The sequence below is a fragment of the Anabrus simplex genome, chromosome 1 (genome assembly GCF_040414725.1).
Source record: "Anabrus simplex isolate iqAnaSimp1 chromosome 1, ASM4041472v1, whole genome shotgun sequence".
Classification (NCBI taxonomy): domain Eukaryota; kingdom Metazoa; phylum Arthropoda; class Insecta; order Orthoptera; family Tettigoniidae; genus Anabrus; species Anabrus simplex.
In genome coordinates, this window is record NC_090265.1 from 649,540,568 (window position 1) to 649,559,506 (window position 18,939).

The following is an 18,939-nucleotide window of genomic DNA, read 5'->3' on the forward strand; positions in this document are numbered from 1 at the left end:
TTAGTGCCGGGAGCGTCTGAGGACAAGTTCGACTCGGCAGGTGCAGGTCTTTTGATTTGACGTCCGTAGACGACCAGCGCGTCGTGATGAGGATGAAATGATGACGAAGACAACACATACACCCAGCCTCCGTGCCAGCGAAACTGACCAATTATGGTTAAAATTCCTGAACCTGCCGGGAATCGAACCCGGAACCCCTGCGACCAAAGACCAGCACGCTAACCATTTAGTCATGGAGCCGGACACATGAAAATGAAATTTTCATAAACATCAATACTAGTATTACACATTTCCTGTTACTTTTCTTGCTTGTTTTGAAAGACAATTCTCTTTCTTTGAGAGGTTTCCTATTATATGTCAAAGACTTGGTTGGATTAGGGACTTGAAAATTGTTGGGATGGAATTCCACTGGAGTAGTTTCCATCCATCTGCCCTCTTTATTTCAAATTGCGATTCTTCAAAATCATGCTAGAAGAAAATTCATAATAAGACCTATAAATTTAGTATAAAACATCGTTCATATAGACATACTATTGTGCTCGTTCGCACGTCCACGACAGATTACAAAATGGCGCCGACCTAAGGTATGGGCCTAGTAATCTAAAGCAAGCATGGAATAGTCGCCTGCTATGATGTCTCACAGGGCCATATATTTCACGGAATGGTAATGTTTTCGAGTAAGATGGACAGTGGACGGTGCACAGTATTGTTTTCAAAAAAATAGAAAAAGTTTATTATTGAAAATCTTCATCTTGAAATTTGCACGGCATCGAGAGCGGACGCAATCACCGTAATCGTAATATTTGATTTGGAGAAGCAAAGGACTGCGCATATAAAAGAAAGGAAAGAATACGACGATTAAATAAGAATAAAGTATCAGTCTTCACCAAAATTCAAACGGTTAAGACGAAAATAAAAGTACTGAAGTCGATACGTAAGAAATTGCGAAGACGACGAGGAGCTACGAAATAAATTAAAATTTAAGGATAAACGACGTCAATAGTAAAATGGCAACATATCGTAATACTACTAGCTTCGATTTTGAGATTGTCAAGAAGATGATCAAGATGATGCACTGAATTCACATGATGGACCGACCTGGGAACAATTCATCTTACCATACGACCAGGGAATGACGAGGAAGGCGACGGGTAACCATCCGACCGAGCCATGACGAAAAGAAGGCGACGGGTAACCAGATAATACTACCAGAGCGGAGGAGCGGATGACGTTCCAGATGTCTTACCCGTGACCGAACCGAAGACCCATCTACATCCCATGGGAATGGAACAGCTGGACCAGGGACAACTATGAGCGAGCTAAGTCATTCATAACATTTTATTGCATAATTTTTGGTTTGCTTACACATGTACCTTAGGTATGTGCTGATGGCTAATTGTAGGCCGATAAGAAGGCAATGCAAGTGATGATTATCATCTAAGTGTGAGATAATTAAGTCATAATTACGAGTTAATAACATAGCAGAAGTTATGCTATATCGACTAGAATACTTGTAGGAAGCGTGAGTTTTGAAGAGAAATATGAAACAGCTGATTGAATTGACATAATGAGAGATTATAGAGATTTCATTGATGTAATAAATTAAGTTGACGTCACGAATGGATGTGCGCGGTGTAGAAAGAAACATGGAATTACGCATTTGTTGGTTCATAGAAAGGGGCATTGAACTCGTCGATAGGTTATGAGGATCTGCGACTTGTGAATTTTATTAAGAAACAGTGTGGTAGTTTTACGTAGTCGTCAAGTTTGGAACGCGATATATTATTATGGAGGCTACGGTGCTGATATTAGATTGAAGTTATAATGAGAATATGAATATGATAATTGAGGAAAGTTACGAGTTATGGATAGTGATTTGAGATGTTTGTTACGCGATGCAGGACCATCGTGTACCTGCAAGTTAAGTTGTGCCACACTACTAGTGAAGTATATGTTTTATTTGCGTAAGAGTGCCCACACCGCAGGAGCTACTTAAGCCAAGGTACGAACTGCATGTATTACTATAGATGTATGCTCGTGACGTAATTGCATTTCAGTGTAGATGTTTTATAATGAATATTAGAATACTTCGACTTTGAATAGCTGTAGATAACCAAAAGCATTACGACACCGATATATATATAAGATGATGTTTGCCAAACCTCGCAGTTAAGCGCTTCCAAGTTATTTGCAAGAGAGTAGTGTAGCTTGCATTGTGGTTGAATGTTATTGAAATATAACTATTTAATGGGACATAGAACCGACAAGGGCATGTGTGGGACAGCCAAAGATTATGCTGAAGTTAGATAGATAGCTAGATCAGTTAATATTCTCCGTTTGAACGTACATTTTTATTTACGAACTTCAACTAGGGAAAGGCAAGAGTAGGAGCCGAATTTAACAGGCACTAGGAAGGAATGCCTTAGTTCATATGTAGTTTCAACGCACAACGAGAGCAGTGCAACAAAATCATGACTTCGGATTTTATTAAAATTTAATTTAAAATATTCAGATTTATTTTCGATTTCTTATAATTCCATTAGAGCTACTTAAACGAATTCCAATTTATTTACACTTGACTTATCAGTGTATTAGAGATTCATTGCGGCTGGATATTGTATCCAGGTGAGAGTGCTTAAATAAGACTAAAGAAAGTGAACTTTCGGAACGAGTTTATTGTGTCGATGTTTTACTTATATTTAAAATGCGAAGTGGAACTCGGATAAGGTCCAGTGATCTGTTGTAAATGTGTAATTTTTGAATTTCAACTTCACAAAGGAACTGACCATTTCATTAATTTAAATACTGAATATTATTTTTTATTTATCATACGAGCCAGCGCTGACTCATACATATTTTCATACATATTATCAGTCAATTTGAATACTGCGTTACATAATATGGAAATTAGTAATTTAGTATTTTATTAATAAATATTTGGTTGTTTTTCTACAATTGCTGGTGTCATGAGTTCTTTAATTAAGGTCTAGATTGTAAGTTAATGTATAGTGAAGTAAGGAATCGTATAATTAAGTATTCATTTTACCATGGCAAGTTTCTCGAGGTCAAAACTCTAATAAGGTAGTTGGCGGTGATTATTATAATGTCGTAAATAACGATGGGTGACATCCGTGGGTCGGATTTCTCATGGATCCACGTTAAGCGAATTCTACAGTAGGATTACAGGTCCTACTAGCCATAATTAAACCCTGAGGTATCCGCTGAGCGATTCCATTTCGCCAAACTAGGCTGCCAAGCGTCGAGTTAGAGAATGGAGGTATCGGGCAAAGAATGTTTAACCCGTTGGTTGCATTAATCGGTCGCCTATCGTGGCGCAGCAACTTAGATTGAGGCATCGGGATTGGTTGCATTGACCGACGGGTTACACTATTATTCAGGAATAATACGAGTGTATAACTTCACTAACGTCACACACGACGGAATTATCTGTAGGTTGCCATTTGTCACGCCTACAGTTTTGTACCCACTGAGCTCTCCTTTGCTTATCTCTCGGGAAGCGAAACACTCTCATTCCGTCAGTTGTCTTATTTTGACAATTTGGTGCGGCGCAGTATCCCGTTTTCCTTCAAAATATAAGTAATAACTCACATCATTACATCGGGCACGCCCACATAATAACGATATTTGAGACCCAATATGGCCGCCACCGCAAAAGATTGTGGTAGCGTGACCAGACCTCCCTAGACAGACCTAGACAGACGCTACCACGGCTACTACAATCCTTTGCGGTGGCGGCCATATTGGGTCTTAAATATCGTTATGTGGGCGTGCCCGATGTAATGATGTGAGTTATTACTTGTATTTTGAAGGAAAATGGGATACTGTGCCGCACCAAATTGTCAAAATAAGACAACCTGACGGAATTAGTGTTTCGCTTCCCAAGAGATAAGTAAAGGAGAGCTCAGTGGGTGCAAAACTGTAGGCGTGACAAATGGCAATCTACAGATAATCCCTTCTTGTGCGCGGTTAGTGAAGTTAGATATTCGTACTATTCCAGACTAATATTAATATGTTTATATAAACGATGTTTTATATTTATATCCACCTAAGTCTTTGACATATAATAGGAAACCTCCCAAAGAAAGATAATTGTTTTTCAAAACAAGCAAGAAAAGTAACAGGAAATGTGTAATAGTAGTATTGATGTTTATGAAAATTTCCTTTTCATGTATCCGGCTCCATGGCTAAATGGTTAGCGTGCTGGCCTTTGGTCACAGGGGTCCCGGGTTCGATTCCCGGCAAGGTCAGGAATTTTAACCGTAATTGGTTAATTTCGCTGGCCTATCACTTCAAACCAACAATTTGTGTCCAGCTTGCCATAATTACAACAGTTGTTAATAGCAGTCTTATACGGTACTGTAGTTATTATTTACAGCTATATTTCATTCATCTTAAATGCTCTATGGAGTACATTATAAGGCTGGACAAATACTTAAAGATCACAACACTCGCACTAAACAGCTACTGTAATTTAACGTACCGTAGCCTAACATAATATCCTAATGTAATCCCTAAAATAGCCTAACCTAGGTTAACTCAACTTAAGTGACAGAATTTCTATTTCTTGTGGAATCTTGTCTACCAATGGCTTTAATTTTCTTAACCACCATTATTATTATAATTACTACTACTATTATTATATGCATGTTAGGACTCAGTTAAGAGCACCGTGGTCGAAAACCCACGCTCCCTAGTTAGGAGATCCTGACGCCCCTTTCAATCGCTTCTTATGACAGGCAGGGGATACCGTGGGTGTTATTCTATTGCCCCACCAGACAGGGGGAAATCAATGTGGGTTGTGACTACGAGGCCCTTAGCTGAGTCTTTACCTATTCTAGCCCATTCGACCTCCCCTAGTCAACACTTGTTCTTTCCCGACCGCGACGGCATTAGCGCATTCGAGGCCTAGGAAGTTTTTCATTTCCACGCACTTTATGGCCTTCATCTTTCTTTTGCCGATACTATCATTTTTCGAAGTGTTGGACCCCTTCCATTTGTTTTCTTCAGATTAGTGTTTATAGAGGATGGTTGCCCAGTTATACTTCCTCTTAAAACAATACACAGTAATCACCACCACCACTTTGTACTATATAGCTGCATGGGTTATCAATAAACTAGTTAAGAGTAGCTAAGAACATAAATATTGCTGCACATGTGCAGAGTATTTTTGCCTTAGAACCCAAAGAAATACCACAAGAATTGTTAACAACAGTTACCATGCATAATTTAATGTACTCAACTCAAGAGGCATTCAGTGCTTGTCAACATACTGGAGTAACCTTTTAGAAACGCAGTATCGGTAATTACTTTCTTAATAAAGTAAACGCTAAAGGTAAATTATTACAACTGCCTTTTAGTACTTTAAGTACAGTACTTCAAGTTCAGTATTTTATGTACGGTAATCATAATATGACACGGGTACTGTACAGATTTCTATGTTTCTGTCAATAAGATTAGGTATTTGACGGATGATATTAATAAGAAACACAGTAAGACAAAGTTGTAAGGAAGTAAAAGAGTAGGACATGAGCTTTTATGTTGGTTCTCGTTTCTCAAAAAAAAAAAAAAAAAAAAATCAGACTCTGTTAATTATCTTCCTATTCAAATAGCTGTGAAATTATTCATATCATTTGAGTTATACAGTTATATATATATACATGAACAGTAGATGCCCAATTAAATTATTTATGAAAAATAGTTGGTATTTTGTTTTTATTTCAATGTATGGCACCGAAATCCTCTAAATTCGAATACACTTGCCTTTGGTTACGCTCGCTTAAAGACCCAATATGGCGGCTCCATAAGAAGCATTCGTGACTTGACCTCCCTAGACAGACCTTGGCTTCAACTGTTTTCCACTTTTGTTCAGAGCACAAAGTACGTATGCAAGATGGCAGTGACTTACATGATGTTCGCGTGTAATATTGTCGCTTGGAACTATTGAATTATCGGTCATTCTAAGCTAAAAATTTACCGTCTGAAGCACCAGAGTGAAGCTGCTAAGTACTTTTGTAGTGAGTGTGGTTTTAAATCTGCGTTGTGGAGATTAGTGTTCATTAAAAGATCAATCTCATACCTATAACCTCATCTTGTTAGCTAACCGATAATGGCCGCCTCTGTTGATGGAGGTCGGCAAGTTTTTTCTAACTCAATGAATCTAAATAATGAAAATCAGCAAGTCTCAAGTAACCTCATGAATCGACAGAATAAAGAGAGCATAATTCCCACCCGTACCGGTGAACCAGGTAACCTTATGACAACCTGTATTACTGTTCCTAACACACTTAATCAATCTCCTAACAACCCAAGGTTAAGTTACTCTGCAGCAGTGCAATCCTACCCTACCAAAGATCAAGCTATTGTTATTGAATCTTGCGATGGTATTAGTATCCGAGATTATATACTAGCAATTGGAAAAGTCACTAGCCCTAGTAACATCCGATTTGTCTCACGGATATCTAATGGAAGAATATGTATCTTCCTTGCAAGTAAAAGTGTGTTGAAGAATTAATTTCAAAACATCCTAAGATTCTTATAAATAATGTCTCCTTGGAAATAAGACCTCTCCTAACTAAAAACAAACGAGTTATTCTATCCAATGTTTGCCCTGTGATTCCTAATATTGTTATTGAAGAAGAATTTCTCAAACTCGGCATTAAACCAATGTCAAAGATATCACCTATTAGAGCAGGTTTAACAATCCCCGGATTTTCTCACTTTCTCAGTTTTCGGAGACAGATTTATATTCAAAATGAAGACTTTAACAAACTTCCAGACTCACTCCAAATCGAATATGAGGGTACCATTTACTGGATTTATTTATCCTCTGACACACCCACCTGCTTTCTTTGTAAAACTGAGGGGCACTTAGCTAGAAACTGTCCTGATAATGATGAAATAATAAATGAAGGCTCCTCATTAAATCAAAACAGTCATTCTCGTGGCAAGATCAATCTAACAGAATTTCCCCAACTAGTAGAGGATACACAAAAAATTAAAACAAACTGTCAAGAAAATATTACCTGTACTCCCTCACAAACTACTTTTCAGACAACTGCTACATCTACATCTCTTCAGTGTTCTCGAAATCAAAACTGTGGGCCTTTACCCTCAGTCGTAACGACTCTAACCTCTCATTTGGAATGCCCTCAAAACCTCTCATGTGTTCATCTTGCTGGATCGAAGAGACCAATATCACTATCTAGCAGTGGAACAACAGGCAGAAAAGACCTTGATTTTAAGGAACCTCCCCTAACAACTGAACCTAAGACAAGTGAACAGACAGGGAAACACAAGACAAAACAAACTTACAAGAAACCAAAGACAGAAAAAGAAAGCACAACTATTAGTGATATGCTTAAGGCAATTAAGCAAGTTCTAGAAGCCAACCCTCAGTCCTTTCCCCTCAATACTTACAACTCCAATCCTTTTTTTGAAAACAGTATTGGAGTTAATGACATTGCAGCAATAGCTTCCAATTACACCCAAGATCTAGAGGGTTTAGCCCAAGCCCTTCAAAAACTATATCCATACTAAACTGAAAAATCCATTAAGAACAGGAGTACTCGAATAGTCAAGAAACTGCTTAAGGCTAGCAGTGAAAACCGAGGTGAAGCAATTAACAGTTTAGTTCCAGATCACTCCAGCGATGACTCTACTTCCCTCACATAATGATGATAAAATTCCCTCTACACTTGTTTGTCATTCTTATGACTATATCATTACTTCAATGGAACCTCAACAGTTTTCGATCACAGCGAGAGTATTTACAACTTCTACTAAATAAACATCAGCCTTCAGTTGTCTGTCTGCAAGAAACTAACTTTAGAGACAACTTTGTTTCCCATTTAAGACAGTTCAACGTACATTATAAAAACCGAATTAATCCAAATCATGCAAGTGGAGGCGTAGCCACCTATGTTAAAAATAATTTACACCATCAAGAGGTTCCTTTAACTACTGATTTAGAAGCAGTCGCAGTTTTATTATACCTACCACAAGCTATATGTGTATGTTTCTTTTCCTACGAATAGTACATCTCACGCTGATGATTTAAGAAACCTAATACACCAACTCCCCAAACCCTTCATTTTGATGGGTGATTTTAATAGCCACAACAGTTTATGGGGTAGTCGGAATACTGATGCAAGGGGGAAAGAAATAGAGAAGATACTAGATGAATTTACTCGAGTATTATTGAACTCAGCTGCTCCAACTCGTTTTGATATAGCACACGGAACATACAGTAGCATAGATTTAACTATATGTACACCAGACATAGCTGCACTATTTAACTGGTCCATTTATTCAACTCTACAAGGAAGTGACCACTTCCCCATCATAATTAATGATGGTCAAAGTTCTCCAGACAACACATCAAAACTCCAGTACTGTAAATGGAATTTAAATAAGGCAAATTGGCAATCATTTAGAAAGATTGTAAATAACTATTTAAATGATCTAACTCCAACAAATAAATTTCCTTCTAAGCACATCAGTGATATTGTTCAAGACTTCACTGAAGTAATAATTAAATCTGCTGACCAGAGCATCCCAAAAACGCGCCTATGCCCTTCAAGAAAACGGTTCCCTGGTGGAAGGACTCCTGTAAAGGGGCTATCAAAAATAAAAACCGTGCTTACTACCTATACAAAAGAAATCCTACGCCTGAAAATAAAATCAATTTTCAAAAACACCGAGCACGAAATAAAATAAAAATAAATAAGAAAACCTCCTGGTTAACATTCGTCTCCCTTAACCTGCCAAACTTCACAAAAAGTTATGTGGAATAAAATCCAAAGAATAAGTGGCAAATACAATAAATTCTGTATTACCTCTCTAAGAGATCCAGTCGCTGGGTCAATTGTAAATGAACCTCAACAAATAGCTGATCAACTGGCTAAATCATTTTCAAAAATCTCTAGCGATAACATTTATGAACCTGAATTTCTTCGCATGGAAACAACTCGAGATCAATAGACTTAAGTGAAACTGTACCTACACCGAACTATGCTTATAATGATACTTTACAGTTACAAGAAATGGTTACAGAACTCAACAAATGCGGCAGATCTAGTCCTGGCCCAGACACCATTCCATGTGAATTTTTAAAACAGCTTCCACATAGTGCACTCAATTATCTACTTGCTATTTTCAACTATATATGGAGTTCCAAACTATTTCCAGATCAATGGCGTTGTGCTATTGTAGTGCCTATACTCAAACCAGGAAAGGACATTTTGATCCCAGATAATTATCGTCCCATCGCCTTGACAAATACAATGTGTAAGCTACTGGAGAAAATTGTTAACAAGAGATTACGCTGGTATTTGGAACATATACACTTTTTTAGTGATGCACAAAATGGTTTTCGTCAAGCACGTTCAACAACAGATACTCTGATATGTTTAGAATCAGAAATCCGAGAAACTTTCCTAAATAATCAGCACCTCATAGCTGTTAGTTTAGACATTGAGAAGGCATATGAAATGGCGTGGAAAGACTATCTAATTGAAACGCTGATGAAACATAATATTTCAGGAAACATGCTTCACTTCATTTATAATTTCCTTAAAGATCGCCGAATTCAAGTCAGGACAAATGGAACTCTTTCACATGAAGTAACCATTGACAATGGAGTTCCCCAAGGTTCAGTCATCAGTGTCACATTATTCCTCGTTGCAATAAATGGCATTGTCTCCAACATTCACCTACCAGTAAAGGTTTGCCTTTTTGCCGGTGATTTGACTATACTAAGTGCAGGAAGAAATAAATTAACTACTCAACAGTTACTTCAAGAATCAATTGATAATATCCAAAAATGGGCTAAAGTTACAGGGTTCAAGTTTTCCAAAACTAAAACCAAATGCATACTCTTCTCCAAATGTAAACATACTGTACAAGACCCTAAGCTGTACATGGACAATCACAAAATTGAAACAGTAACAACTATGAAAATCTTAGGAGTTTTATTCGACACTACGTTAAGTTGGATACCTCACCTGAAAAACCTTAAAGATGACTGCTCGCGAAGGCTGAACATAATGAAGATCCTGGCAGCAAAGAACTGGGGGGCAGACTACCAAGTGCTAATGAACACGTACAAAGCCATTATTAGGGCTAAATTAGACTATGGCAGCATTGTATACAATTCCGCAAGAATGTCTTCACTCAAAATCCTTGATTCCATCCAGTCCTCAGCTCTTCAGATTGCTCTAGGAGCCTTCCGTACCAGTCCAGTAGCCAGCATTCAAATAGAAGCAAATGAACCACCACTCACAATTAGACGTAGACAACTAAGTTTGACTTACGCGCTCAAGGTAGCAACTATGAGTGAATCAAGAATTAAGTTGTATGCTTTTCCTAACAAGCATCAAGGTACACTCATTAAATCAGGATCACAACCACGGCCTTTCAATGTCAGAATAGCTAAGTTTCTTGAAGAACTAAATTTAAATATCCCTCCAATATTTCACACAGACAACTCTCTTAATGTCCCACCATGGACTATTACCCTTCCAAAAATTAACTTTGAAATAAATTACAGTGTCAAAGATGAAACTGACAGATCTCACTACCATCAGTTATTTCTTGAAATTTCTAATAAATACCCAAGACACACTGCAGTCTATACTGATGGATCAAAATGTGAGGAAAGAAATGGATGTGGGATTACATATCCTGAACGTACCATGCTATACCGATTGTCTGACTACTATACAGTCTTCTCTAATGAGCTGTACGCAATAAAGCAAGCTATGCTATATATTTTGAAAACCAGCACCTGTAATAACTCCATCATTTTTTCTGATTCAAAAAGTGCATTAAACGCAATAGAAAGTCCATCATCGAAACACATCCTTGTACAAGAAATACAACTGTTGTTTTACAACATCATGAAAGAAGGCAAACAAGTCATCCTTGTGTGGATACCTTCTCATAGAGGTATTCAAGGCAATGAATCTGCTGATCAAGCAGCTAAAGACGCTACTTACCTCCCGCTAGGCGATCTAACAATAGCTACCCCTTACACTGACATTATTGCCTATGCTAAAACAAAATTATACCAACAGTGGAAGATAAAATGGCTTCAAACTTCAAGCAACAAACTCCACGAAGTAACAACGGAATCTACAGTACAACACTACCTTCACAACCTTCACAGGCAAGATCAAGTCCTAATAACTAAAATACGGATTAGCCACTCCAAGATAAGTCACAGCTACCTCCTTGAGAAGAAACTGCCTCCCATCTGTACAACATGCAATAGTGTGTTGACTGTGAAGCACATTATAACAGACTGTTCACTGTATGACAAATGGCGCCAGTACCACGGTATACCTAAGGATATTAAGGGGACACACTCGTCTCCTTCACTGTGCAAACAAATTATCAAGTTTTTCAAAGACACTGGTCTGTATTCAAAAATTTAACTGTTCAGTTTAAAATACCACTTTTATATTTTTTTTCATTCTTCACCCTACTGTAATTTAATGTAAATTCTACAGTTAAAAGTCACGATAAGACCTTAGGGTTAAAGTGACTCTAAATTATCTTAATTTAAAAAAAAGTACGTATGTCCACGCACATTAGGAGACGATGGAATGTGAGGGTGTCGTCCTAATTGCGAACAAGTGGGTACTTGAAGGGGATGACTTGGTTGCCCAACCCGCTTGACTAGAAATGTTCACTTGGATATGAACAAAATTCCAATTTGACGGGCTGCAGAAAAATTAACCCTCAGTTGGTACAACCACGTTCTGGTATACACAATTGGAATACTGGGTAATACACAAAAAAGTTAAAAGCATGTAAGGAAAAACCCACTTGCTTCCAAATAAACTATTTCACTTCTTATGTATTATTTTGAATAATAATAATAATAATAATAATAATAATAATAATAATAATAATAATAATAATATTCTAAAGGCTAATGCCTTGTCGATGCAACCACTCACTTCTTTCATTGGCATAATAATAATAATAATAATAATAATAATATCGGGCGAGTTGGCCGTGCGGTTAGGGGGCGCGCATCCGGGAGATAGTGGGTTCGAATCCCACTGTCGGCAGCCCTGAAGATTGTTTTCAGTCGTTTCCCATTTTTACACCAGGCAAATGCTGGGGCTGTACCTTAATTAAGGCCAAGGCCGCTTCCTTCCAACTCCTAGGCCTATCCTATCCCATTGTCGCCATAAGACCTATCTGTGTCGGTGCGACGTAAAGCCACTAGCAAAAAAGAAAATAATAATAATACAACTCTCACTAATCCACCATAAACAACTACCCCTCTAGTTATGTTATACAATAAAAAGATAATCTTCTAAATGGTAAGATTACCTCAAACTTTTATCTATCTCACGTCAACACTAATCTCTTGTTCGCAATCTAGACAGGGTATATTTAATTGTTCGGAATCTGGACGGTTTTTGCCTTGTTCGCAATATGGACTGTTCGCAATCAAGACACAGCCAATGTGAGGGTACTTGTAGTGATAATATTATTGAGTGTTGTTTGGAATATCCACCAGACAGCGAAGAAAATGTTTGAACTGCATACTGAATGATGTAGGAAGACTGGCAAAGAACCGGCGAAAGAAAAGTATTACTTTCATGTTTTCAGTTCGAAATTTAATCTACACTTAAAGCCTCCATCCAAAGATACTTGTAAAACGTGCAGTGAACTACAGTTGAAATTGCAACAGAGGACGATGTACAAAAGAGAAGTGGGTTCCAAAAAGAAAAGGACGAACACCTAGCACAGGTTGAAGAAGCAAGAGAGTCGATGCAGCAAGACAGAAACTCAGTATCTAGTGACCACTACGTTTTTACCTTTGATTTACAAAAGGCACAGCCCTTTCCAAAGTTGGAGACTTCTGTTGCCTACTATAAGAGAAATTTATATATGTATAATCTGGGATGCCATTCTTTTAATGATGGAAACGGATACATGGGCATGTGGGTTGAAACAGTTGGAGATCGAGGTTCCCAAGATGTGTCCTGTGTTGTGAAACACCTTAAGGAATATGCATAAACTTACAAAGTAATAACAGAACCAGAATTGTAACGTGTGTGTGTTTCCTTGATGAAATTAGTGCAGGATCCAGACATGAAAGTGGAAGTAATAAACCACAAATTTACGATACCTGGTCATAGCTACCTGCCTAATGATGCAGACTTTGGTCTGATTGAATTCGTCAGTCGCAAAAAACTATATATTTACTCAGCAGGTGATTGGGTAGATACTGTCCAACGGTGTAAAAAGAAAAAAGACTTTCATTGTTCGCATAATGAAGAAAGAAGGCTTTGTATCAACAGAGGAGCTAGTAGACAGCACAGTGATCAGGAAAAGGGCTACTGATGGGCATCCATTACATTGACTGCAAGTCAGATGGATACAATTTGAGCGGGCAGTCATTTTCCATGAGGTTTAAATCACGCTTCAGTCGAAGGGAAGAATTTTAAGTAGACTTTCGTAACCACACCTCTTCAAAGCCTTGCATCAGTGACACACGGGAGACTACAAGACCAGGCGGACTGGGACAGCCGACAAGGAGGAGGATGTGCTTGATCTTCTAAAATGCATTCCTCCTGTATGTCATGCATTCTTCAAGAACTTGCCTACGAAGGCGTCCACTCGTCGTTCAGATTCCCAGGATCAGATTTCGGACAAGGACAACGTCGAACCTTTATTCACGCAATGTACTTGAATTTACAGTGGGTGAATGATGCAAGTGTTCAGTGCAAAAAACTAAGTACTGTAACTCCTTTCTTTTTCGTTTAACGAGTCATTTCGTATTCATTTCCTGTATGATATGATATATGAAATTTTTTATATATTTAGACTTCAGTGCCTATTATTCTGTATTCATAAATACACATTTGTTATTAACGTCAATAATTTTTATACACTTCTTAATGAATGCTCCTCTTACTCAAAACTATCCTAAGTGGATTTACACCACTTGTGCTCCGAACCCCTCATATTGCAGAATTTCTTGAGTAAACCCTGGGTATTTGAACTCAACAGCCAGCAAGCAGCATTTGTAGGCTGTCCGAAGGTACACATATTCCTCAGTTCACGTTTCCAGAAGAATAATAGGATACCTCAGTAAAGTTTTACTTAATAACATCGTCTGTTTCGCATTTCGCACATTGTAAAATAAATTGCATTTTCAAAACACATTTAAAAAGTTGTTTACAGGTCTTGATCGAATTCAAATACCCCTGCCGATAGATAATGGAATGGAATGTGGTAAGTGTGACGACTTCCTTGTTTTTATGACCGATTCAGGCAACTTCTCAAAGAAACTCAATCTAGAAGTAAAATCCTTGAACTGGCCGAGAGCCCAAGCCGGGGCCTGCGGGTAAGGGACAGGCACGCCACCCCTACATCACGGGACTAATTCAAACATTTAAAAAAGACATACATGGTGCCACAACTCCGATGAGCCTTGGCCTACCAAGTGACCACTGCTGAGCCCGAAGGCCTGCATGTTACGAGGTTACGTGTGGTCAGCGCGACGAACCCTCTTGACCGTTATTCTTGACTTTCTAGACCAGGGCTGTTATCTCACCGTCAGATAGCTCCTCGGTTGTAATCACGTAAGCTCACGTAAGCTGAGTGGACCTCGAACTTGCCCCCGATCCAGGTAAAAATCCTTGGCCTGTCCGGAAATCAAACCCGGGACCTCCGTGTGAGAGACCGTGGGGCCGGTAACTCTGACATCGCGTGATCGTAATTACATGTACGAGCCTCTCACGACTTTACAACTATTTATAAGTGGTAGAGTGTCAACCTCTGAATTCCAAGATGACCGGTTCAAACACGGCAAAAGTAGACGGATTTTTTAAGAGCGGAGAAAATAGTCCATTCGGCATTCTATGCCGTACAACGTTGGCTTGTGAAAGGTCTCTGGTGACACATTTGGTGTTTACCCGAGAAAATGAATTAAAACTCAGCCACGGTTCGCCCAGCTGAGATCTGACATCTGAGAGAGTAAAACGGATCGTTGAAATTGATACGCAGGTAGCCTGAATGGTGTCATATCATGATACCTGCACACGGTAACTAAGGCTATACGATTATTATTATTATTATTATTATTATTATTATTATTATTATTATTATTATTATTATTATTATTATTATTAAAGCCAAAGCAGCAGTTGTCATGGTACACCTGAACAAAAGAGTATGTTGCGTTTAAAAGATGTCTGCAAAAACGACCTGATGCAGGCTGCAATCTACATCAATAATTGGGAAAGCACTACAAATGATAGATATTCCTGGAACATGCCAGGTGTCAAGACAGGGGAGAAGATCCCAAACGATGCACTTCTCGCTAAAAAGAACTCGGCGGAAGCTTAGAGCGGCGTCTGGTTGACTACCTCTTTCACGTGCCAGAACTGTGCCAAGGACTGTCACACAAGAATAGGACTTCTCAGTCACTCCCTATATTATAAATGAACCAGGTTGCAACAGAATCATCCTTCGAGGATGGACGGCTACCTAATTTTATTATTATTATTATTATTATTATTATTATTATTATTATTATTATTATTATTATTATTATTATTAATTGTAACTGTAGGTGCTGAAGAAGCCAATTCCTATCATTTTTATTGGTTTAATCAGATTTCTGATAGGTTATGAGCCCAGAGACTGCTTGGATCCGCAGAAAGCCAGGCTGAGTGGCTCAGACTGTTGAGGCGCTGGCCTTCTGACCCTAACTTGGCAGGTTCAATCTTGGCTCAACCCGGTGGTATTTGAAGGTGTTCAAATACGCCAGCTTCATGTCGGTAGATTTCCTGGCACATAAAAGAACTCCAGCGGGACTAAATTCGGCGTCTTCGAAAACCGTAAAAGTAGTTAGTGGAACGTAAAGCAAATAACAGTATTATTATCCTCAGAAAGCACCGCCAAAGATTATGCGGTTATAGAGAAACAGCAGAAACCAATTCCGCCGCCGAAATTAGATGTGCTAGGCAATATGAGAAGTCAGGTAGTTTGCCAGTGCTTTCCTCACATGGCCAGAAAGTGCTACTGCAACACGACCATCCACACACCTCAAAAAATCCAGATGCACTAACCATGCCCCGAAAGTCATTACTCAGCACCAGACCCAAACCTCAGCAGCTCCATACTGTCACACCAGTAATGAAACTGAGACTTCAGTGAAAGCTACATTTTGCTAGGGCCTGTGCTAAAAGATGGATGCAAAAATACTGCATAATCAGATGAATTTGGATAAAAATGACTGAGACACTGAAACATTGTTAAGCTGTTCAGTCGGGCAATAAAGAAAAGTAACCACTCATCACGCTACACAAATACAGTCCTGAATGGTGTCCGGCTCCGTGGCTAAATGGTTAGTGTGCTGGCCTTCGGTCACAGGAGTCCCGGGTTCGATTCCCGGCGGGGTCGGGAATTTTAACCATAATTGGTTAATTTCGCTGACACGTGGGCTGAGTGTATGTGTCGTCTTCATCATTCATTTCATTCTCATCACGACGCGCAGGTTGCCTACGGGTGTCAAATCAAAAGACCTGCACCTGGAGAGCCGAACTTGTCCTCGGACACTCCCGGCACTAAAAGCCATACGCCATTTCATTTCATTTCCTGAATGGTTGTCCACACCGTAGGGGTTTGCTTTTGGTTTAGAGGAAGTGAACTTTTGTGATCAGTGTAGTGACTCGTTCTTCATTCGCTGCTTATGGTGCAAGTCTGCTTTGTTGATACCTCAGATGGTGACCACTTCGTGAAATCTCGTTTAGATTGATTTCCTATCCAGAGATAGATGCCTTTTGCACCGTCCAATGGCAAGCTTTCCATAATTCTTCATTTGCAAATAATATTGAATATGCGAACTAGACATTATGTGAGACTCTCAATTACATCAGCAACATTGAGCTTTTCTGGCCTCGAAGTGGGATGGGTTTCTTGTTAAAGATTGACGTGTTTGCTGCTGTTTTTGAACCCATAATTCATAAACTTACCAGTCAGACGAACAGAATTCGGAATTACATGCCTGCTGCCAAAACTGTTTCATCATAAGTTCCCCACTTCGACATTCTCATAAAATTGGGTGAAGTCGGTCAGTGACTGTTTGGTCTATGTGTTCGTGAAGTAATTCATCCGAGACATGAATTGTATGCTTTTAAGTTTTCTTCCATACAATATTATGCGAAAGAAATAAAAAAGAATGGGTAACGGCTAAGATGATTGCCAAGTGGTTATCAGAATTGGATACTCCTAGAGGACTGGAATTCTGTACGGAATGATATTATTGAATTTCAAGACAGCTTTGATATAGAATCTGAAGGCTCCAGTAAAGTATTATTACTGCTTACCTTCCCTATGTCCGACTCGTTGGCTGAATGGTCAGCGTACTGGCCTTCGGTTCAGAGGGTCCCGGGTTCGATAAAATTTCTTTTATATATCGAGACAGTTTTTCGGGGAATCTGTTTCGGAAAATGCAATCCATCCTACTCTGCTCTCTATTGAGTTATGAGTTGCCATCGTTCAAAACAATACCAACAGATGAATTTGCCAGGAAATATTCAAAAGCTACTTACAGCGTATTGTTAGTGCTAAGTTCAGCTAACGTAACCAGTGATTTATTTTGTTCTCCTAGTATAAGGGTTCCATGCTGCTGTATGTATGTATGTATGTATGTATGTATGTATGTATGTATGTATGTATGTATGTATGTATGTATGTATGCCTATGTAGAGTTCTCATGCTGAGGCTGGTTAGAACCTAAACAGATCCAGCATCAGCTGTCATAAGTAGCCCAGATGTCACTGAAGAGGTGTACTTGAGAAATAATAATTTCGTGTGGCTATTTCTAGCCGAGTGCAGCCCTTGTGAGGCAGACCCTCCGATGAGGGTGGGCGGCATCTGCCATGTGTAGGTAACTGCGTGTTATTGTGGTGGAGGATAGTGTTATGTGTGGTGTGTGAGTTCCAGGAAGCACCCAGCCCCCGGGCCATTGGAATTAACCAATGAAGGTTAAAATCCCCGACCCAGCCGGGAATCGAACCCGGGACCCTCTGAACCGAAGGCCAGCACGCTGAGCATTCAGCCAACGAGTCGGACACTTGAGAAATGAGGAGTGAGGTAGTTTCCGGTTGCTTTTTTCACCGAACTAGGTGCTTAGACCGCTAAGTGGTTGTTTTCTACAACTGGACAATCATCTTCTGTTAACACTAATAACAGGGAAAAGGAGAAGGGTCCACACTTCGAAGAACGAAGGTCTGCAAAAAGAAGGGAAGGGCTACGGAAGACGTGAAAATGAGACACCATAGGCCTCGTAAGCCTAATACCATCGGGATCAGAAAACAACAAAAGTTAACTAAGGGAGATCGGATAGGATAGATGAAAGCGAGGAGCCTGACACTAGTGGAAGCAGTGCCAGGTCTCGGCTAAAGGCCCTCTGGCCACCAACCCACGATCCTAAGATGAGAGCCCCCGGGGCCCCTTTCAGTCGCCTCTCACGACAGGCAGGGGATACCGTGGGTGTATTCTACAGCCCCCACCAAACACGGGATCAGTCTGCTAAGCCCACTGAAATGGATACACCAACCGACATTAAGAATAGCATTTTCACACCATTTTTCACAGGGACTGGCTGCATAAGGAATGGCATTACTACCATCGCTCATACCTCAGTCACTTTCATATCGTCAGTCAAGGATGAGACTGGTGCAGAGAGAAAAATGAAAGTAGCAAACTTGACCTAGCCCATATCAGAGACTCCGTATCTTTGATTTATTGTTTCGTTTATTTGAGTGAACTCTATTAATTATTATTATTATTATTATTATTATTATTATTATTATTATTATTATTATTATTATTATTAAGGAAAGAGCGCACAAACGTGCATAAAATTAGTATACACTGATCAAA

General features: G+C 39.2%; 1 protein-coding gene across 3 annotated transcripts in view; it reads left to right on the forward strand.

The window, feature by feature from the left end:
• Positions 1-18,939, forward strand: part of whd (carnitine O-palmitoyltransferase whd) — a 255,534-nt gene that overhangs the window by 124,577 nt on the left and 112,018 nt on the right. The window lies entirely within an intron of this gene.